The sequence below is a fragment of the Sesamum indicum genome, unplaced genomic scaffold (assembly GCF_000512975.1).
Source record: "Sesamum indicum cultivar Zhongzhi No. 13 unplaced genomic scaffold, S_indicum_v1.0 scaffold00168, whole genome shotgun sequence".
In the NCBI taxonomy this organism is placed as follows: Eukaryota; Viridiplantae; Streptophyta; class Magnoliopsida; order Lamiales; family Pedaliaceae; genus Sesamum; species Sesamum indicum.
The window spans coordinates 228135-252195 of NW_011628072.1; the positions used below are offsets into that span (position 1 = coordinate 228135).

Sequence of the window (24061 nt, forward strand, 5' to 3'; positions counted from 1 at the left end):
GGCAAATTTGCACATTAACGTGTAGGACCAAAATTGAAAATATGTCCACTTATGGGACCAAAAATGTAATACCTTGAAAAATTCCTCATCTCGTACTTGCAACTTGTTCTGCACACAAACCTTGATACGAGACAAAGTTTTACCATCATTAATCATCAATAAAAATGGGTCGCCAATATTTTTAATTCTCTGTCAGATGCAAAATGAATATATAAGAACTAAGAAAGAGATGCACTTGCAGTTGAATTAGAGAGGTAGAACGAGTACAAATATCTGAGGAAAACTATGAAGTAACGAACGGAAAATATTACCGTCTGGTTTTGAGCATCCTCATGCATGAATTGACACACATGAATAAAACATTTACGTAGGCTAAGAAATTTCTCTCCCTTTGGAATCTGCAATGAGAAATTATAAAAGTGAAGAATTTGTTGATATTAAAGATGAACATATGGGGAGCCAATTTTAAAGAAAAAAGTGTCGTAGCCTATCAATGACACAGTACTGACATGGAAAGCAATTAGCAAGATATTTTTGTTATGTGTATCTCCTGAAAAATGCAAGCATTTATATACATAGACACACATATGTATAGAGATAGAAACAGACCTCCTCTGCTTGTAAAGTCCAGCGATTGTCATTTATTGCTGCGATCTTATCACTATTAGCATATATCTGTAGCAACTTGGAGTTTCAGCAACATAAAAAAATAAGCATAGAAGGCTAGACATAAGGAATTTCTAACATCCATTTGGAAACACAATATACAATTTACTAAGTGAAGACCACATGGGCAAAATACAAAAACCTAGGAAGTACAGAGACTCAACTTCCAAGTCAGAGTGCATATCTCCGACACGTGCTATTTGTGTGTAGTCAACCCATACAAGATTTTTTAGCGTAAAATAAATTGAATTTAACTATTTAAGCTGGATTATTAAGTAAAAGTTTAGAAGAATATTATTTTGATATTAATATTAAGAAACCAATGAATGAAACAAAAAGAAGATGCAATAATTCAGGACCTTATAGATCTTGTGAGAGAATACTTCCAACAACTTGAGCTCTGCATTTGAACGAGAGAGTTTCACCTATTTAACGTAAACATTGCAACATTTAAAAATCATATCACGATATGTTATGCGACAAATCTTAGAATTTTCAGCTATATTACCTTCTCATTATGGAATACACACACGCACACTCCCAGTAATAACTTGTCAGCTGTATTACCTTCTCCTTGAGATGCTCAATCACCAACAATGCTTTCTTTTGGCAGCCTAATACTGTGAGTTTCCAGCTATATATGGAAAACAAATAAGATATATAATGTTTGTTAAATATATAATTAATTTGCAAGTCTTGCATATGTATGCACTTGTATAGGAGCATAAAGTCCAATTATGAATGAATACTCACTTCAGAGTTTGCCGCATAGCTGAAAGCTAGTTTGAGGATTCTCAACTATTGCAATTCTGGCAGAGATATATCCACTACTTCAAAGTACAGAATACCAAAAAGCTGAACAAGAAAGTAATGCTTTGTTACTTTCACACCCTCATCAAATGAACCCCGACTTACAGTTGTATGAATGCATACTTGGTCGTCATGCAACAGCATCTCTAACAAGTTTTCTACTCCTCGATATCTTATAAGATGAGCTTTTGGTCGCTGAGAGTAGATATTGTGTGATGTAAGCCGTAGTTTGGATGGATCATCGACTCCGAGTTGGTTCGGTACTTTTATAACAACTTCATCATATGAGTCAAGGTTTGACCTTCACAATTACTGGAATTTGAATTGCAGCATTAAGTGGATCAATATTACCAAGGAGCGAAAGTGGATAACCTGCAGAACAATAAACCAAAAAGGTCAGGATATACTAGATGAAGTTAGAAGCATCACATCATTGCTTTAACAAGAAGGTAATTATGGGAAAAAAGGATACTTTTAGACTTAGAACCATTATTTGTGGTCACTGAACGGAAATAGATGGGGTATATTGAGTAACTAATAGTGTCCAGGTATGCACACACACATGCACACCAAGATAATGGGAATTAAGACCAGGTGCAAGAGAAAGAGCAAAAATTTTAAAGAATCGTGGATGATAATATGACGAGATCAATCGATAATATTATACTCTTATATGATTCATTGTTTCTTGGAGGTGACAAAGTACAAATTTTATATTTTGTATATTTTTAAGCAAATAATAGCATCAAATACCAAAATACTATATTTTGTATATTTTTAAGCAAATAATAGCATCAAATACCAAAATACTTCAATAGTGAAACAAATAATATGGGCTAGGAAAGCTAATTATGCTTTGTTCAGGCAATTAACGTATACAATAGTCAATATAAGGCACAACATCGATTATGTGATAAAAGGGACCATTTCAAGGAGGAGAATGCAAAGAGAGAAAATAAAAGAGAATTCGAAGAGCAATAAAGCACACAAACATAGGCATCACACTAAGAAGAGCAATAAAGCACACAAACATAGGCATCACACTAAGATAACGAGAAACAAGGAGCAAGAGAGGGAGAAACAGAAAGAGCGAGGAATTTCAAAGAATCGTGGAAGATAATATGATGAGAATTGTTGGAAATTTATCCACTAAGTGATGAACTCAAATGAAACAATAACTACAGAGACAATGGTGGATTTGAAAACCCTTATACAATAATTTCAGATCAATGAGTAAAGAAAGAATAACAGAAAAATAGTAATACGAAAAGTAGTAAAGTAACTAGCTCAGGAGTCAGATCCGGCAACCGAATGCCCAAGCGCCACCACCGGCGGGCAACCCTCATGGTTGCAAAAAATCCACAAAGAGACCAGTTAGGCTTCGTTTAGAATCACTTAGAATTCCACTAAGAAGTTTCTTCCACACTCAGCAACTATTCTCACAAAGTATTTTATGAAGAGGGGTTTTAGTTTTCTTGTTGTTCTATCTCTTTATAATCAAAGAAGACTAATATATAGATAGATAGAACATAGAGAACAGAGATAGAAAGAGGTAAGATGATGAGAGATTTCCAAGAGCATTGGAAACTTCAGAGGAACAAAACCAGAGAAAGAAAGGAGAAAAGGAAGAGGCATCGGCTGAATAGTTGAAGAATAGGGTTAAGTAGTGATTTAGGGTTAAGTAGAAGAAGGGTCGGGTAATGGACCAGGCAGCAAGTGGGCTGTCATCCAAGTGGGTGGAGAGGGGGCATGGGCCAAAAAATCCAACAACATCATTGGATAAGATAACATTATACTCCACAATGATTCATGCTTTTTTGGAGAGACAATGTACACGTTTTATATTTTCTATAATTTTAACCAAATAATTGCATCAGATATCCAAATACTTCAATAGGTAAAACTTTTTTAACCAAATAATTGCATCAGATATCCAAATACTTCAATAGGTAAAACTTTTTTATGAAACAAATAATATATGCTAGGAAAGTAATTTAACTACGCTATCTTTAGGTAGCTTATACAATAGTCAATATGTAGCACATCACTGACTATGTCAATAAGGAGAAACACGTAGACAAAAATAAAAGATAAGTTCGAGAGCAAGAACACAAATGTCCAATATAAATAGGTTGTTGATCGTAAGAGATTTGCAGCATAGGGTGCTTGCAATAGCGAGCTCCAATGTGGCAAATACGAGCCTCATCTATATTAGCCCTCTTATTGCTATTTTTAAGTATAAAATTCACCCTCTTATTGCTATTTTTAAGTATAAAATTCAAGTAAAAATATAACGATTCATTTTCTAGGCACGAGATAGTGGATAAGCGTAAATTCAAGACAGCTAAAGATATGGTTTTCAGTCAAATGCAAAGCTACTCTATGAAGTCTAAAATTATAAATAACTATTGATATTACTCTACAAAGGGAACCTATAGAAGAGAATTTGAGTGAGAAGGAACTATTTGAAAGAATAACAAGGACAACATATAGTAGAGATATACCCTCATTAAAAATAACTAAAAGTTTAAGGTTAGAAGGAAGTACGCACGTGCATGCTCATCTGTACCTAGGTCCGGATGAAGGAACGTATAAAGTGAGCTTTCACATAAATGAGCATCCGCATCTACGTCGAGAGAGAGGAAGACATGAAGTGAGCTTGACGTGAATGCTCATCCTCATTTAGGTTTGGAGGGAGGAACCTGAGCTTGTCAGAATTGCTATTCCGCATCTAGGTTTGGAGGGAGGAATACATGGAGTAAGTGCGACGTGCATGCTCATCCGCATCTATGTTTAGAGGGATGAAGGTGAGAAAAAAGTGAGCTTGTCTTGCATGGTAATCTGCGTCTAGGTCTAGATGGTGGAAACTAAGAAATAAGTAAGTGTGACGTACATGCTCATTCGCGTCTAACTCCGGAGGGAGGAAACAGAAAGAGTAGTGAGCATGATGTGCATGCTCTCCCATGTTTAGGTTTGGAGGGAGGAAGGTTGAGAAAGAAGTCAGCTGCATAGCAATTTTTAAGTCCTTGTAAAGAAATTGCAATGTAACATGAGTTATGTTCATCTCCATGACATTTTACAGATGCAATAATAGCTCAATTTAATGAAAACAGTTGCATGTGGTTTTCATTTTAAGTTTCAGCTAACAATAATCTATTAGGATTGCTACTATCTCTTCCATTGATATATTGGAACAAACCACGAGAGTTCTATCTCCTCATTAGGAGCATAGCCTGCAAGTTGATTTAACTTCTCTAGAATATCTGATGACTTGTCATATCTGTAGCACCCCCTACGGAAACAGAAGTAGTGAGCATGATGTGCATGCTCTCCCATGTTTAGGTTTGGAGGGAGGAAGGTTGAGAAAGAAGTCAGCTTGACTTGCATGCTCATCCATGTCTAGGTACAGAGGCTATTTTCTGAGTGATGTGTTTACATTAAAGAAAAGCTCAAATATGAAGAACTGCTCGTTGTGAAAGAGGCTATTTCGAAAAGCATTAATGAGTTATCCAAGTTAGACCAATATGGATTATGTTTAATACTTTAGGAAAAGATTTTCCCACAATCCACCAACACGATCAACATAAGAATGAAATATGACATGTGAAACATATATCTTGTAACTACAATATAGTGATTCTACCTAAGATGCAAATGCGTACTTCTTCACCATTTAAAATATATTTGGGCATTTTGTAAAAGATATCTTCAACATTTAAACTGTATATGTGCATTTTATGAAAGAAATCTTCACCATTTTAAATGAATATGTGCATTATATTCCATATGCATAGCAATTTTTAAGTCCTTGTAAAGAAATTGCAATGTAACATGAGTTATGTTCATCTCCATGACATTTGACAGATGCAATAATAGCACAATTTAATGAAAACAATTGCATGTGGTTTTCAATTTAAGTTTCAGCTAACAATAATCTATTAGGATTGCTACTATCTCTTCCATTGATATATTGGAACAAACCACGAAGAGTTCTATCTCCTCATTAGGAGCATAGCCTGCAAGTTGATTTAACTTCCTTAGAATATCTGATGACTTGTCATATCTGTAGCACCCCCTACTCGCTACATCTAATTATTACTATTTTATCTTTACTTTAACTACAACTCATTCTATAATTCTTTTAGTTTGATTTCCCAAGAAGAAGCATCCATTATCCCGTATGGAGCCATCTTCTTCATCCAACGTACTCTATCCTAGATAGAGCGGTATGCAGGCGAGCTCCTCACTCCTTACTACCCAGCTCCGTGAATACCAACCATAGCCGTCTCGTCTAGTATCGATGTTATGGCTTTGTCAATTCTCCAATAGGCAAGTGAGGCAGCCCGAGAACCTCTAGCCATAACTGCTACTAGTTTCTATGGTCACTTATAGAAATAACCCCCCTCTATTTAGTGCAGTTTTTCCCCCTTGTAATCTTCTTTGTGATAGATATGCTTCAGAGGTTTTTCAAGGAGCCTTGACAGTGAAAAAAGCATAGGAAGTGTAGCCTTCAAGATAATGCCCTGAGGTCTTTATCTTGAGTAAGTCTTTATTAGACCCCTGGGAACTAAAAGCCTCCGAAAGAGGCGGCGAGAGCTTCTTCTTAGAAGGAGCTCGAAGCTAACATCTTGAGGAAGCAAGGAGCTACCCGAGCCGAGCATTCCGAAGGCATCCAAGGAATGCAGTACGGCTCGTACTGATTTATCCCCGACCTGCGCTATTCTGACTGCAAGGAAGAATAGAGTAAGCTGGTCTACTGCTCTATCCCTCTTGGACTATGAGTTAGATGTTTAGCTGCTCTGAGTTCCTTGTTCCTTCTTTGAGCTATGAGTTCTGAGTTGATCTATTGGTTTAGGAGCTTCTTGAGGGGCCTTTTGGATTCTCTTATTGGTCTTTGAGTTGTTTTAGAGAGTAGGGGAAAGACTATAAGATAGTACAAGGACTCCATTAGCAGCCTATCCCCGGTGGACCACAAACCGAATCGCACTTGAACGAGGGTTAGAATCTGCTTTGATTCACCTCCGGGATGCTTTTTTCTTGAGAAATCGAGAGTGACTGACCCTCGGGGAGGGGCAGGAACGGAATACAATGTGGCAGTGACTGATTGCCTAGTGGGCAAGCAGGAACGGGGTAAGGCAAAGGGGGGAAGTTCTTTCCTGATTCCTAGTCCCAAGCCCGGAAGCACAAAAAGCGTGAGGGCTGGGGACATAGCTGAAGGAAAGGATCTTCTCCCCCCAATATGAGTTGAGAATGGAGAGAGGGACCTGAAAGGGCCCGAACGTCTTTAATGGGGTAGCGGGCAGAGAGCGTCTTCCTAGTTGGAAGGCGCGAACGGTTAATGGAAGGAATGAGTGATCCTCTAGTGAGGAGCACGAACGACTGATGGTCGTGCGCGTGCGTGTATTCCTATAACCGGCCCATCCCCAGAATCCTAAAACTAACTATATGCCTAGATCCGCTTGTCTCATGTAGCCTTATGTAGCCCTGTTGCTATTGCTGCCTGTATTCTTTTAGTTTGATTTCCCAAGAAGAAGCATCCATTATCCTGTATGGAGCCATCTTCTTCATCCAACGTACTCTATCCTAGATAGAGCGGTATGCAGGCGAGCTCCTCACTCCTTACTACCCAGCTCCGTGAATACCAACCATAGCCGTCTCGTCTAGTATCGATGTTATGGCTTTGTCAATTCTCCAATAGGCAAGTGAGGCAGCCCGAGAACCTCTAGCCATAACTGCTACTAGTTTCTATGGTCACTTATAGAAATAACCCCCCTCTATTTAGTGCAGTTTTTCCCCCTTGTAATCGAGATCACCTTTGTTAGGTCCCTCTGAAAGTAAGGATTGCAAGCGGAAAATAGGGTAAAACCCCGATAAAAGATTAGAATATTTAACAATCAAACCGCCAAAACTCTGACTTCAAACATCATAGCTGACCCACCTAATAAAGACGACGGCACCGCTCAAAGTCCAATGTGGCTAATCAGTTTGACTTATTTCCTGAAAAGTACGTGGCAAGGAATGAGCTGCCTACTCAATAAGTATAGCTTATCAGTCTATATATATATATATATACAGGCAACAATTCACGTACATGCAGTTACGTTGACAACAGTCATTCGTCATATAGCAATATCAGATATAAGCAATAATACATACCCACAACTATAAATCAATTCACGACATAATATTTGATGTTATCGTTTATTAACTACGGGCCCCCACTTACTCTAGTCGGAGTACATCAGTCAATGGTTTCGCCGGCCATCATCATATCATAGGATATTCCCCGCTGCCCCGGACTGTGTAGCAATATAGCACAAGACATCACAACGAACATGGTACCCCCACACCACCGCAGTGTGTAGCTAACAGCATAGGATATTCCCCGCTGCCCCGGAATACCCCGGTACCCTACGCGCCATGGTACCTAGCATAATTCAGATATTTGTCATTTCACATTATCAATCACATCATTATCAATCACATTTTCATAAACCATTGACTGCGCTTCAACTAGGTAAGCGTCATCTTTTATTTCAATTCACAATCATCCTTCTATTTTTTATAATAATTACTTGATTAATAATAGCTCTCAATTTGATTCCATTCAACAATCAATTATACGATCATCACATAATCATATCCCGCATGTCTGTACATTACAATTATATAACACATTGTAACAATTTCACCAATATTATGGTAATCTAACAAATAATCCACAACTAAGTATATAAACAATCAATGTACGAAATCCACGTATATAAATATAAAGGCAAATTCATGATCACATCCAAGAAACCAATATATAAAATATATACAATAATACACATATAGCTATATATATAAATTCAATTAGCTATACTTACCATAAATCCCAAAATACTTTGATTTGCGAGGGACTGCTCAACCCTCTACTTTGTCGTCATGTTGTATAATAGAATGTTATACGTATAATCAATATATTTAATACCAAATAATTCATAAGAATTCACTTGATCAAACCCTTTATATATTTATAACTATCATTTTTAATAACACCCCTAAATTATATTACCACTGAGACCTCATTTTCCCTCTTTAATATTTCTATGAATTTTCTACCAATTTATCGTTGCTATATAATTTAATCAAACAACAATACATAGAATTACATATTTGGTTAATCATTCCGATGAAATTGTGTAAACTAGCTATAATAATAACTAAATTTAACAAATCTAATATTTTAATTATCCAACCATATCATTTTTATATCAAATGTTATATTTACTTCGATAGTAATTTAAATAGCCAAAATCATAAAGTACTCCAGTTAAATGATACATCGCTCAATATAATTAATATTTAATAAACAAATTAATTAAATAATATAATTATATAAATTATTAAAGATTAAATTTCAAAAATCTCGTACCTCTGTTCTCCGCAATTGCGTGCGTCGGTGTGGGTGTGTAAATGTGAGTGTGTGTAAATATGAGTGTGTGTGTGTGCAATTAACATACATATATATATATGTTTAATGGTTGGTGAGGCGGTGGCAGCACATGCCACTGCCCACTTTTTTTTTCTTTTTTTTTAAATTTTTTATAAATAATTACTTTTACGTCCTTCCTGATTTTCTTAATGAATATTATTTGTTTTCAAATATTATTACGAACTCCAATTTATTACGTTCAAGTTTTATTATATCCCAAATTCAATCTATAATTTATTTACTAATTAAATTGAAATTTTTAATAATTACCAATTAATCTCCCAATTGCGTGAAAAATTCATCGGATGTCACAATTCTCCCCTCTTAATTAAAATTTCGTCCCCGAAATTTAACTAACTTACCCACTCAATGGAATAAATAGGGATACTTCTCTCTCATATGCTCCTCAACCTCCCAAGTTGCCTCTCTTGGGGAATGATGACTCCATCTCACTTTTACCATCGGTGTATCTTTATTTCTCAATTTTCTTATGTTTCTATCCAAAATCTCTACATGCTCCTCCACACATGTCAACTCCTTAGAAATCTCTATCTCCGGCTGACGAATGATGTGACTAGGACCAGATCGATAACATCGCAGTATCGAACCATGAAAAACATCATGTATTTGTGACAACTGTAACGCTAGTCGATATGCCAAAGGTCCGATTCTTTCAATAATTTCATACAGTCCAATATATCTCGGACTCAGCTTCCCTTGCCTGCCAAACCTCAAAATTCCCCTCCAAGGAGATATCTTTAAGAAAAACTTATCACCTACTTCATACTCCATCTCCCTTCGGTGTTGATCAACATAACTTTTTTGTCGATCTTGTGCTGCATTCAAGTACTTCTTAACTATTTGTATCTTTTCCACTGTTTTCTGCACCAATTCAGGACCTTCCAATTGTCTTAATCCCGACACCTTCTTCCATATAAAGCTTCACATGGAGCCATATCGATACTAGAATGGAAACTGTTATTATATGCAAACTCCATTAGAGGTAGATGATCATCCCAGTTGCCCTTAAACTCCATTGCACAAGCTCTCATCATATTTTCTATGGTTTGAATCGTTCTTTCTGACTGCCCATTTGTTTGAGGATGAAATGCGGTACTGAAATGTAACTTTGTGCCCAATACCCTTTATAAGCCTTCCCAAAAGTGTGAGGTAAATCGAGGATCTCTATCTGACAAAATCGATACAAGCACTCCATGTAATCTCACTATCTCAGAAATGTATAATCCAGCTAACTTATCGAGAGAATCAGTTATTCGTACTTGCAGGAAATGAGCAGATTTTGTCAATCTATCCACAATTACCCAAATAGCATCATGCTTCCTGAATGTACGTGGCAACCCCATGATAAAATCCATAGTGATCTTCTCCCACTTCCATTTTGGTATTGATAGAGGTTGCAGTTTACCTGCTGGTGCCTGATGTTCAGCCTTTACTTGCTGACATGTCATACATTTAGCCACAAATTTAGCTACATCTTTCTTCATTGCCTGCCACCAATAGTAAGGTTTTAAATTTTGATACATTTTTGTAGTACCAGGATGCATCGAATATGGTGCATTATGAGCTTCTCGCAAAATCGCTTCGCGTAACCCATCCATATCAGGCACACAAACTCGTCCCCCATTTACTATTATTCCATCAACTCTTATCGAAAAATTTATTTTCTTACCATGTCTTATTCTTTCAAGCATTAATAAGAAAGGATCTCGAGTCTATGCTTTTTTGATCTGATCCACAAAGTCTGGCTTAAGTTGTAAGGCTGCTATTAAACCCGCTACCTGATCAACCTCTAGTTCCGTATTCATAGACCTCATCTCCAGTAGCAATGTCTGATTGTAACTCCCCAAATTGGCAAATAAACTTGAACTCTTTCTACTCAAAGCATCTGCTACCACGTTTTCTTTCCCTGGATGGAAGTCAATAGTGCAATCATAATCTTTCAAAAGTTCTATCCATCTTCTTTGCCTCAAATTCAATTCTTTCTGCGTTAAGATATATTTCAAACTCTTATAGTCAGTAAGGATCTGAAATTTTTCTCCGTACAAGTAATGTCTCCAAATCTTCAGTGCATGCACAATCGCGGCTAACTCCAAGTCATATGTAGGGTAATTTAACTCATGATTCCTCAATTGGCGGGACGCATAAGCAATTACCTTTCCATTTTGCATCAACACACATCCCAAACCCTATTTAGAAGCATCTGTAAACACAATATATCCACCACTATCAGACGGCAAAACCAAAATTGGATTGGAGGTCAGTCTCTTCTTCAACTCATCAAAACTTTGTTGACACTGTTCCGTCCACTGAAATTCTCCCCGTTTCTGAGAAACTTGGTTAGAGGACCAACAATTATAGAGAAACCCTCAACAAATCTCCTGTAATATCCAGCTAACCCTAAGAAGCTTCGGACTTCAGTGGCATTCTTTGTCACTCTCCATTCCATAATAGCTTTTACTTTTGAAGCGTCAGGCATAACTCCATCACCAGATATTACATGCCCAAGGAAAACCACCTGATTTACACAAAATTCACATTTGCTTAACTTAGCATATAACTCCTTCTCTTTCAAAATCTGTAACACTATTCTCAGAAGTTGCTCATACTCTATCTCTCGAGTATACCAAGATGTCATCTATAAAAACAATAATATATTGATCCAGATATTCCTGAACTGTACGATGCATCAATGCCATGAATGCTGCTGGTGCATTTGTTAACCCAAAGGGCATCACCAAAACTCGTAATGACCATATCGAGTACGAAAAGCTATCTTTGGTATGTCATTCTCTGCTATCCTCAGCTGCCAATAACCAGACCTCAAATCGATCTTTGAAAATGTTGTAGCTCCCTTTAATTGGTCTAACAGATCATCAATCCTCGACAATGGATATTTATTCTTCACTGTTACCCTATTTAATTGGCGGTAATCGATGCATAACCTCATACTCCCATCTTTTTTCTTCACAAACAACATTGGTGCTCCCCACGGCGAAGTACTCGACTTGATAAACCTTTTTCAGTTTGCTTTTTAAGCTCTTGTAATTCCACTGGGGCTATTCTTTACGGTGCAATAGAAATTGTGGCAACTCCCAAGAGAATTTCTATGGAAAAATCCACTTCTCTATGCGGAGGCAAACCTGGTAAGTCATTAGGGAATACTTCAGGGAAGTCTCTCATTACTGAAATTTCCTCCAATGTGGGATTAACCTTCCGGAATCTACCACATGGGCTAGATATATTTCACAATCCTCTAACATCAATCGTCTTGCCTCCGTGGCTGATATTACACAAACCGGTACTACCTGATGATCCCCCACAAATATTACTTTTGATTCACCAGAACATTCGATCATCACTTCCTTTTTATAACAGTCATCTATTGCTTTATGTTGTGCTAACCAATCATCCCCAAAATAATATCAAACTCCTTCAAATCTAGCACTATAAGGTCTACAGGTAAATTTACATCTCCGATTTTCACTAAGCTCCCTTTCCTAACGTTGTTCACTACCACACCCCCTCCCACGGGCAAATAAATCATCAAATTACATCCCAATGCACTATTCTCTCCCGCTATTTTAGATGTAAATTCAGATGAAATTTATGAATGTGTAGAGCCAGGATCAATCAAAACATAAGCTGCAATGTCAAATAACAATATCGTACCTGATATCACTTCATTCCATGCTGGGCCTTCCTTTCTGGTAATGTTATATATCCTTGCTTGAGTTTGTCCCTGAGTAACTTGTGCTCCAGTCCCCCTCATACCACTACCAATAATGTGGCCACTATCTTTGTTACCCATGCCTCTGCCTCTGCTAGCTCCCTGGCCACTATTGCCCTCACTGCTTTGGCTCTGGGTCCTGCTAGCAACACTTTCAACCATACCCATAGTCTGACTGGAACAATTCCTGGCAATGTATCCTCTACCTCCACAGCGGTAACAAGTCTTCGGTATATCATCCCGTCTCCAACATGGCCCTTGATGTTGTCTTACACAGGTAGAACAGCTCGGAGAAAAACTAGTCCTCGACCATAACTCGGTCCAGCTCTCTGTCCTGATCTAATAGAAGGCGTAGGAAATAAGTTGCGTTCAACCGAACCTCTGCTAAAGCCCGTAGATCCACCGAATCTCTATCCACTACTTCCTCGAAAAACAGGACCACCACGTGTAAAGCTCCCACTTCTCGCTGAGAATGAGCGACCGGTTCCCCTCTTGGTTAACCTACTCGATTCCCCTATCACGGACGTTGATTTCCTCTTCTCTTCCCCCTTCTTCTTGTCCTCCATTACTGCTTCTTCCATACGGATCGTTGATTCAACCAGAGTTTTAAAGTTTGTAATTCTGACTGCGAGACCTGTTTTGATCTCCGGTCGTAGCCCTTACTCAAAACGGTAACAATGATCCTCCTGCGTCGCTATTGCTTTTGGAAACATATTTGGCTAGTGCCGCAAAACGGAGTTCATATTCTGCCACCGTTTGATCATCTCCTTGGACTAAATTTAGGAACTCCATCCTCATTCTGTCTCGGTACATCTTGGGTCTGTATTTATCATCAAACTCTTTCTGAAACTCAACCCAAGTTATTTCTCATAGCTCATATCCCCTCTTTATAGACCTCCACCAAATCAAAGCATTGCCAACGAACGAAGAAACAACATACTTAAGTCGATTCTCTGGAGTGCAATTTACTAAATTCATCACATCTTCGACTTTTTCACACCATCTTTCAGCAATCTCTGGGTCTAGGGTACCTTCAAATTCTGTAGCCCCCATTTTTCTGATTCTTTCATAATTACGATCAATTGTAGGGACTACTAGTGCTGGCACTAGAGTGGATGCACGCGCCTGTTCAAGTAACTGCGCTTATGCTTGTGCTTGGGCTTGAAAAGCCATTTGAAATATTTTTGCATACTCTGGTGGTAATCATGCCACTGGAGCACCACCTGGAGGAAAAGGAGCATCAGCACCAACACCCTCTCTACCTACCCCCACCCCACTTGCACTTGCTGGTGCCACTGAGCCTTCTACAGACTCCGTTGACTCTTCCCTACTAGCTATTGGGTCAGCACGTGCACCTTCAGAAGCCATCCTACATTAAACAATTTAATCATTAGGGGAATCCCACAATCAAACTATTACTCTAGAAACGTAGACCTGCTCTGATACCACCCAATGTAGCACCCCCTACTCGCTACATCTAATTATTACTATTTCATCTTTTCTTTAACTACAACTCAATCTATAAGTAATTCCCTTTCAACCCATAAAATAACTTCTAATTTTATCAATCTAATATATATCACAAAAGATAATAGATACCACCAAAAGTTTATATTTACTCTCATTAGATGTTCTCATTTACATAAACTCAAGCTAAGTACTACCACAGTTTAAAACTCAAACCCCGATAAAAGATTAGAATATTTAACAACCAAACTGCCAAAGCTCTGACTTCAAACATCACGGTTGACCCACCTAATAAAGACGACGGCACTGCTCAAAATCTAATGTAGCCAATCAGTTTGACTTATTCCCTGAAAAGTACGTGGCAAGAAATGAGCTGCCTACTCAATAAGTATAACTTATCAGTCTATATATATATAAATATACAGGCAACAATTCACGTACATGCAGTAACGTTGACAACAGTCATTAGTCATATAGCAATATAAGATATAAGCAGTAATACATACCCACAACTATAAATCAATTCACGACATAATATTTGATGTTACCATTTATTAACTACGGGCCCCCACTTACTCTAGTTGGAGTATATCAGTCAATATTTTTGCTGGCCATCATCATATCATATACAGCACAGGGTACTCGTTGTATCTGATATCCCCACACTCTTTTACTCCAACTGTATAGGAATGTAGTACAGGACATCTTAACAAACATGGTACCCCCACACCACCCCAGTGTGTAGCTAACAACACAGGATATTCCCTGCTGCCCCCGAATATCCTGGTACCGTACGCGCCATGGTACCTAGCTTAATTCAGATATTTCTCATTTCACATTATCAATCACATCATCATCAATCACATTTTCATAAACCATTGACTTCGCTTCCACTAGCTAAGCATCATCTTTTATTTGAATTCACAATCATCATTCTATTTTTTATAATAATTACTTGATTAATAATAGCTCTCAATTTGATTCCATTCAACAATCAATTATACGATCATCACATAATCGTATCCTGCATGTCTCTACATTACCATCACATAACACATAGTAGCAATTTCACCAATATTATGGTAATCTAACAAATAATCCACAAGTAAGTATATAAACAATCAATATACGAAATCCACGTATATAAAGATAAAGCCAAATTCACGATCACATCCAAGAAATCAATATATACAATATATATAATAATACACGTATAGCTATATATATAAATCCAATTAGCTATACTTACCGTAAATCCCAAAATACTTTGATTCGTGAGGGACTGCTCAACCCTCTACTTTGTCGTCACGTCCTATAATAGAATATTATACGTATAATCAATATATTTAATTTACCAAATAATTCATAAGAATTCACTTAATCAAACCCCTTATATATTTATAACTATCATTTTTAATAACATCCGTAAATTATATTACAACTGAAACCTCATTTTCCCTCTTTAATAACATAATATTTCTTAAATATAACTTCCAAAATATTTCTACCAATTTATCGTTGCTATATAATTTAATCAAACAACAATACATAGAATCATATATTAGGTTAATCATTCCGATGAAATTGTGTAAGCTATAATAATAATTAAATTTAACAAATCTAATATTTTAATTACCCAACCATATCATTTTTATATCAAATGTGATATTTATTTCTTTACATTAATTTAAATAGCCAAAATCATAAAGTACTCCAATTAAATGATACATCCCTCAATATAATTAATATTTAATAAACGAACTAATTAAATAATATAATTATATAAATTATTAAAGATTAAATTTCAAAAATCTCGTAACTCTGTTCTCCGCTATTGCGTGCGTCGGTGTGGGTGTGTAAATATGAGTGTGTGTGTGTGCAATTAACATACATATATATATGTTTAATGGTTGGTGAGGCGGTGGCAGCACATGCCACTGCCCACTTTTTTTTTTCTTTCTTTTTTAAATTCTTTATAAATAATTACTTTTATGTCTTTCCTAATTTTCTTAATTAATATAATTTGCTTCCAAATATTATTACGAACTCCAATTTATTACGTTCAAATTTTATTATATCCCAAATTCAAACTATAATTTATTTACTAATTAAATTTAAATTTTTAATAATTACCAATTAATCTCCCTATTGCGTGAAAAATTCTACGAATGTCACAATATCTCTTGACAAAATGTCTTCCAACATATCTGGTATGAAAGGAGAATAGATTAAAGGCCAATACCACTCTTTTATCTTTATTTTTTCAGGGAATTACTCGTGTTTATCCTTTCTATAGATATTTACTCTATATAGAACCTCATGGGAAACAATGGAACAAGAAAAATATCTTCATTCCCCTTTCTCAAGCTCATAAAGCTTAAGGAACAATAAAATGTCATCACTTTCTCTATCAAGGAGAGGGCCGGCGCGCAAATCCTTAATCATAGTACAGAAATTTAATAAGACCAATGATGCAAAGAAAGGCCTTCAAAGCTCATCTACTGCATACATTTGGAATTATCACGAATTACTGGTGCACGCTCTACTTCTAAAAACAACTGCAGCTCATCATTAGGATTCTTACTAGATAACCTCTTTAAATGGTTGAGCTACAATCACATTTACAATTTGAAATGAGGGCGATCACCAATCATACAATCATATGGATGACATTCAAAATGTTAAGTGTCTTCACTTTAGTACACATGTAAGTAACTCCGAAGTGGAAACGGTGTCAATCAAGATCAAAAGCAGAGCCAATCAACAAAATCTAATCACGCTTTCCACATATGTTTCTATCTGCAAGTTTTCTCTTTTTTTTTTAATGCTTATATATTTTTAGTTTTACAGACATTTTATATAAATGGGATGATTATACAATCCTTCATTGAAATTTGATGTAATTATACATAAATTAGTATGAAAAGTTATATTTAGTACCGATATCTTTTATTTTCATCAAATAATTTAATCCCTCTACTAGTCAAAATTCATAGAATTTTCTTATATATTAGTTAAAGATATTGAAGTGGAAAACTATATTGATCCATGAATGACTTACTACTTATTGCAAGTCAAATAAATTTTTCCTAGCAAAACAACCTTTATAAGGGTGAATATACCTCCTCACATGCATTACCATGGGTGAAGATGTATAAGAGCAGTTTAAATAGACAAAAATTATTTGACCTACGATAAATAAGTAATAAGTCAATTAAAGGTAAATATGAATTTTCATTCAAATTTATTTCGCTAATATCAGCAGATTTGGTGAATTTTGACTAAGAGGGAGAATTATTTGTTAGATGAAAATAAAATCAGAAGTACTAAATGTAATTTTTCAAATAACATAGAGTCTATGTATAATTATACCAAAGTTAAAGAAAAGGCGGTCTAATTATCCCTAAATAAATACATATTTAATACTATAATGTAAAATATATTAGAATTGTGTTCAATGAATATCTTATTTTTTGAATTCTATAAAATAATCTGATAATTTAACCTATATATTTACTAAAATTATGATTAATAAATGATTTTTAGTATTTTTATGTTGTTGTTTACATTGAGATATAATACTACTTGTGCTTCTATTTTATTTTACATAATTAACAAAATAATAATTTAACTTGCTATGGCAGTATCTTAATTATTTCATAATCAGTTCGGTTTTATTTTTAGAAAATTATCTTTTCAATTACATATATATATTATTAAACAAATATAATTAACTCAGAACAAAAAACATTTTTAAGATAATCTTCTTTATAGTAAAGAAAAATTCCAAGAAATACTGAATATTTTTATATGTTTTATACTTTATTAACGAAATATATCATTTAGCAAGTTATGTATAAATATTTACATAATTTAATTTGTATCTTTACACATCTTTGCTAACTAAACTAATCTATTTTGTATAATTAGCATAAGTAAGAAGTTTTTAAAATTTTATATTTTGTAATAATCGATTAGTAAAAATATTTAAATATTATTATACATTCAATTTCATATTAATTGCCATTATACTTTCATAATTTATCAACTAGTTTTGATTGAAAAAAATGTAATAAAAATATTTTATGATTAAACATAAGGTAAATCTTTCTTTTGTTTGTGTAATATGTTTAATAAATATTCTTAAATACATTAATATTTTTAAAGTTATCTTCCCAATCAAAATTTTAAATTTTCTTAATAAATAACTTTGAGTTGGAACTTAGTTTTTCCTTTTCAAATTATGTCGGTGAACTTGAGTTTGAATCTTAAAATTTTGTCGAACTCATACCCTAACAATTACCCAAAAGAAAATAGAAAACAAGAAGCCAATGCTATATATTACCGAACACGACTCGAACTACATTTTTTATTATAATTCTTATTGCATCTTCTATTGTGTTTCACATATACATATCACGTGTGTAAATATTATGTTATTAATTTTATCTAAGGAAAAGATTTTATACACGTCAAAATATATGTGTGAACTAAACTGAAGATGCAACAAGAGTAGAAAATCTAATATGAACACAACTAGGAAAAACCGCATAATGATGTGGCAAAAGTGATAAAAAGTATAAATAAGAAGCATAAGATGTTTACGGTGTAGGACTCCTCAAGGAGTGTCAATGGCCAATTAGGACGACAAGTTTTATTTTGGCGCTTTCCCCACAGCCAGTAACGCTGGAAGTACACTGGTGCAAGAAATTCTCTAGCAATCTCTTCCTAATAATCATCTTTAATTTTAGCTAATACGAACATATTACAAGTATGGGAAAATAACATTTTTCTCCCATAAAATAAAGCCGTCACTTTTGGTACCATTGGTTATGGGAGTATCACTTTTGGTCACTAACTTTTAAAACTTAGCACTTTTAGTCTCATGACACCTTTTAATTAGATAATTAACGAAAAAACCTATGTGATAGTTAAGTGTATGGGAATAAAAGTGCTGTATTTTTACGTTCGGACGAAAATGAGAGTCATGTAACCAATGGACCAAAAGTGTAAAGACCCAACGACCACGTGTTTTCGTTAAAATATCTAACAGAAAGGTGTAATGAGACCAAAAAGTGTGACTTTTTATAAGTTACAGGGACAAAGGTAAGAATTCCATAACCAATGGGACAAAAAGTAGAAAGACCCTAAATTACGATAGGAAAAGATTATGAGAACCTAACTTCAATCAATTGGAAGTACTTATATACCTGAAAAGTGTGAAATAGTTTAAGCTTCTGAACACAAAAACTTCTGACTTTGGCATGATCCACTAAATCGAAACATATATCCTTTCCAATCTGCCTTGCAGAATCTTCATCAGTCACAACCTAAGGACATCACCAATGTTCTGTAATTAAAAATCAGCTTAAAATGGAGACAATGAAATAGTAAAACTGTTACTATGTAGAAGAACTGTCAATATAATTTACCTTTACAATCATCTACATATCAGTTTCTGCTTTTTTCTCTTCTTTAGTTCTTTCTCTTTTTGCTCCCTCTTCAACCTCTCTTACATGAATAAAAAATTTTACTAATGCGAAATATATAAAAAAAGAATAATAGGGTGTTTGGCTAAGTTTATAAGCACATGATTGAAACATTTTATAAGATGTTTAGAATCATATAAGCTCTTGAGAATCATTTAGTAATTTTCTTTTTTTTTTTTTTTTTGAAGAGATCATGAGATTCTAAGTAAGATGTTTTGGATCTCATAAGCTATTTAAGAAAGGGTTAACTTCACCTATTGTTTCTAAAAATATCTTATAAGTCCTTCAAATAATGTCCGAAAAATAAAAACATACTCATAATTTTGTTAGTATTTCAGTTTTAACCTCCATATAATTTACATCCCCAAAAAAAAAATTATCTATTTGTATAATTTTAAATTCTAAGAGTTTGATGAATTTTTTGGTTATTATTACAGTATAAAAAGCTTAGGATAAATTATATTTTGCTATCCGAATTACGCCTATTTTTACACTTTGCTATAGAATTTTTTTTTGTGTGACTAGTTACCATATCAACTTTGTGAAATTAGTACTTAATTTGCCATATATGATCGTCCGTTTATTGATTTTATGCCACAAGAACATTGCATGTTGTGCATATGTGGAAAAACATAACCCTTAAACATCACATGCGCACTGCATGTGATGTTTTTTCGATAAAAAACTTGATTGAGAAATAGTTATAAATGACAAAGTGTAAAATTTTGTAAAGTTAAGATGATAAGTTGACACAAAAAAAGTTTAGATGCTAAGGTGTAAAAACAATCATACTGCGGATGACAAAATATAATTAATCTGGAAGACTATTATGTCTAACACTCTAATGTCATATAAGCTCAAGCATCATATTATCCAAATAATTAAGAACTTATTTTTAAAATAAGAATAAATATCTATAAAATCTTAAAATATCTTATAAGATCTAGAAGTATAAGATGTTTCAATTAAACTTAGCCAAACACCCTATAAGTTTCTTTTATAAAAGCAAAAATGACTTGAGCTGATTTTTTATCAAACCTTAAGATGCTGAGAAATATCTCTGTCATCAATGTCGCACAGTATTTTAGCCTTGTCACTTTCACGTATGTACACCAGCATATAGGCATTCGACTGCCTCATAAACTTGAGGGTGGCATTATCTGGATTTATCAACAGTTTTAACAAAAGCAGAAAAAATGAAAGGAAAACTTATTTCTTCTTCACCTCCATAAACCTCGTCTAAAGCCTTTATTATGTCTTCTTTTGTCACTCGTTCATCATCAAATTTATACTTGAAACCATTCAGAATGATTTTCTTTATGTAGTTTGCAACGAGAGATCTACATGTATTCTATTGGTAAAAGCAGAAAACTTGCATTTTTACGTCTTAAGGAAATAGTATTTTTGGTCCCATATGTTTGGGCCTTTTCCAAATAGTCACATTTGTTGTGATTGTCTCACATTGCATCCCATAAGTTCAAAATTTTCTCATTTTTAATCCTCATCATACTTTTTCCTCCAATAATTAATTGAGCTACTAGAAGGTTTTAAGGGGGAATATAAGTGTCCCATTAATTATTGGATGAAAAATGTACTTAAAGATTAAAATTGAGAAAAGTTTCAACTTATGGGATACAATGTGAGAAAATCATAATAAATAGGATTAAAGTGAAATAGGCCCTAACATATGGACCAAAAATGCAGTTTTTCCTTATGTCTGACAAGTTAGTCTTTGGCAATATTTGGTCCAATTTTTTTCAAAATCACCATATTGCATTCCATAACTCCCAAAAATTTGCAATTTGCATCAAGCCTTAATTCTATTAAATTTATTTCATGAAAAAATTAATAGTGTACCAAAATCGCAAAGAGGTTAACTTGTAGGACGTGAAATCAATTTTTTCCTAAAGTATTAGTCAATGGCCTAGTAAAAACATAGTGTGTCAAATGAAGATAGTTAAGTTTAAGCTTCTCAGACAATACAAAGCTAAAGAACATTTATAAATATAGATATGCACTCTTTTATGGATTAAATCCCATAACTAACTCAATACCACTGGTTGGATAGAGTTGGCCTTATGAAAGCATAATAGTGTCCACCGTGCACAACACCACTATGGACCAAAACACTGCGAAGAATCAAAATAGTCAGAATGAAAATGTAACCTAATGTTTTTCAAGTGTGAAGAATAAGAAAATTTAGAGATATTGCAATTTGAATAAGAAAATAATCCCAGTGGTCAATTTTTGCTGGAACAAAATTTCTGTCCTATATTTTGAATTTTGGCATTTTAGTTCTTTATCTTTCTTGACTTGCAAAATAGGTCCTATCGCTTTCAATTTTTTTACAATTTTGATCCACACCAATGGGACCAAAGTCCAAATTAAAGACGAAGCATGTGTGAGGAATATTTTCTCCGGCAACATTTACAATAGATCCAGATCAAGTTCAAGAGGAAATTCATAGCGGTCATTTATCTACATGTGATCAACAACAAATAAAAAATCATTCATATTACTAGAAACCCAACTTGGATATGACTATTAATGCACCAATTAGTCAAACTTTCAATAGGTAGCCAAAACTCTCTTTGTGGCACATAATTTATTTTATTTTATTTATTTTGTTTAGTCAAACAAATTCCCTTTTTGAAAATCCAAAAAGACATACCCTTAGCATATTTCGACCAAATTTGGAGATTCTGATTGCTAAAGTCCTGAAATTACACAAATAATAATAGTTAATGTCACTAAATTACCACCTCCATATTTGGCTGTCGTAAAATTTCCATCCTCTAACATGAAGACCAAAATTTCAATTTAGGCTATGTTAATCATTAGACTTGGTAGGACATACCCAAGCAATAAATTTGACTATCATAAGAAGGCTTTTTTTATGTATTTGCTTCTAGTAAGAGAAAATATGTCTAACTTGCAATCTTGATCGTAATATATGTTATAGTACAAGAACAAAGCTATTATCTAACCAATCTTCTTAAGCTGCACACAGAAAGTGGTAAGACATAGCCAATTTGTACATATTTTGCTCTACTCTTTACATTGTATTCACCAGTACAGTATGATAACAAAAATTTGCAAATCATGCATCTCATAAGTTGGAAGAGAAGTTTAACTACTAACTTTACCTTACCATCCCGAACAAACTCGTATTCAAACCATTTTAAGTGAAGCTGGAGCACTGGTGGGATGTTAGTAAACAAGACCCCTTTCTCAACATCCTTAAACAAGAAAATCATCAATCTTGAGGTCGTCCTTTGACAAGACTCAAATAATACGCTAAGGAATAAAAGTCTAAAGAAAAACAAGCATGTCCTCCTGACAAAAGACTAACCTCCAAACACCAATACGCTAGTGAGAGAAAAGGTTAAAACGATCATTATATTTAGGATAAATTGCAATGACCTCTTAAGGTTTTTCATAATTATAAATACCATTGTTGTTTGAAAAATTACTAGTATCCCTGATGTTTCATGAATTTATGTAATCCTTGGATGGAGGACGAAAAAATATCTATTTTTTCCTTATTTTTTTTCTTTTTGTCAAATAATAAAATAAGTTGACAATATTAAATGTTATTCTTGCCCTTCAAGCTTTTCAAAAAAGTTTCAATATTTTTAAAAATAAATAAAAGATTTCATAGTCCATAAGAGTATTTTGATCTAAGCACCATAAAAAAATTGATGAAAATCTAATGTGTTCTAATGAAATATGTTAATTATTTGGTGGACGTTAAAATCAGCTAGCATTCATAAATTTTCCAATAATAAGGGGATAATTTTAATTTTAAAATTTCAAGAGAGCTCTTTATAATTACTTTCCTTTATATATTAAACTAACAAGTAAATTAAGTTAGCCTACTCACCTGCAAACCGTATTGCCCAGCATGATATCTATTATCACCATCGAGATGTTCAACTGCAACATAACTTATTAAACGAAGCATAGACATCATGACATCCCTTGACATCAAGCTGAAAATCTACCGCATAGAGGACACAAAATTTTATAAAATGAATTTAAAGTCTAAGGGATAAATAGATTAACTACAAGTACCATATAATGACTTCTATCTACTAGACTTGTAATCAATATTGATGCATTCAAGGTAGTTGTTGTGGTGTCCTTCAAATAAGTGTTGTAATTAAAAACAAATATCAAAAATTAAAACCTTCTCACACGAAACTAATTCAACACCTCACGGAACTAAAAAATAAAAATGAAAAAAAAAATTAGAAACTAGACAACAGAGACAAGATTCCACAACTCTTGATTAGCAACACACGATAAAAAACACGCGTGGGTAAGATTAGCAACACACAAGAAAAACACGTGATGACCATGTCCATCGTGCTTCCAAACCAATAAAGAAATCACAACTTGTTT

At 34.3% G+C, this 24061-nt stretch overlaps 1 pseudogene; it reads right to left on the bottom strand.

Moving 5' to 3' along the window:
- Positions 1–13904: 13904 nt before the first annotated feature.
- Positions 13905–23627, bottom strand: LOC110011351 (annotated as a pseudogene).
- Between the last annotated feature and the right edge of the window lie 434 nt (positions 23628–24061).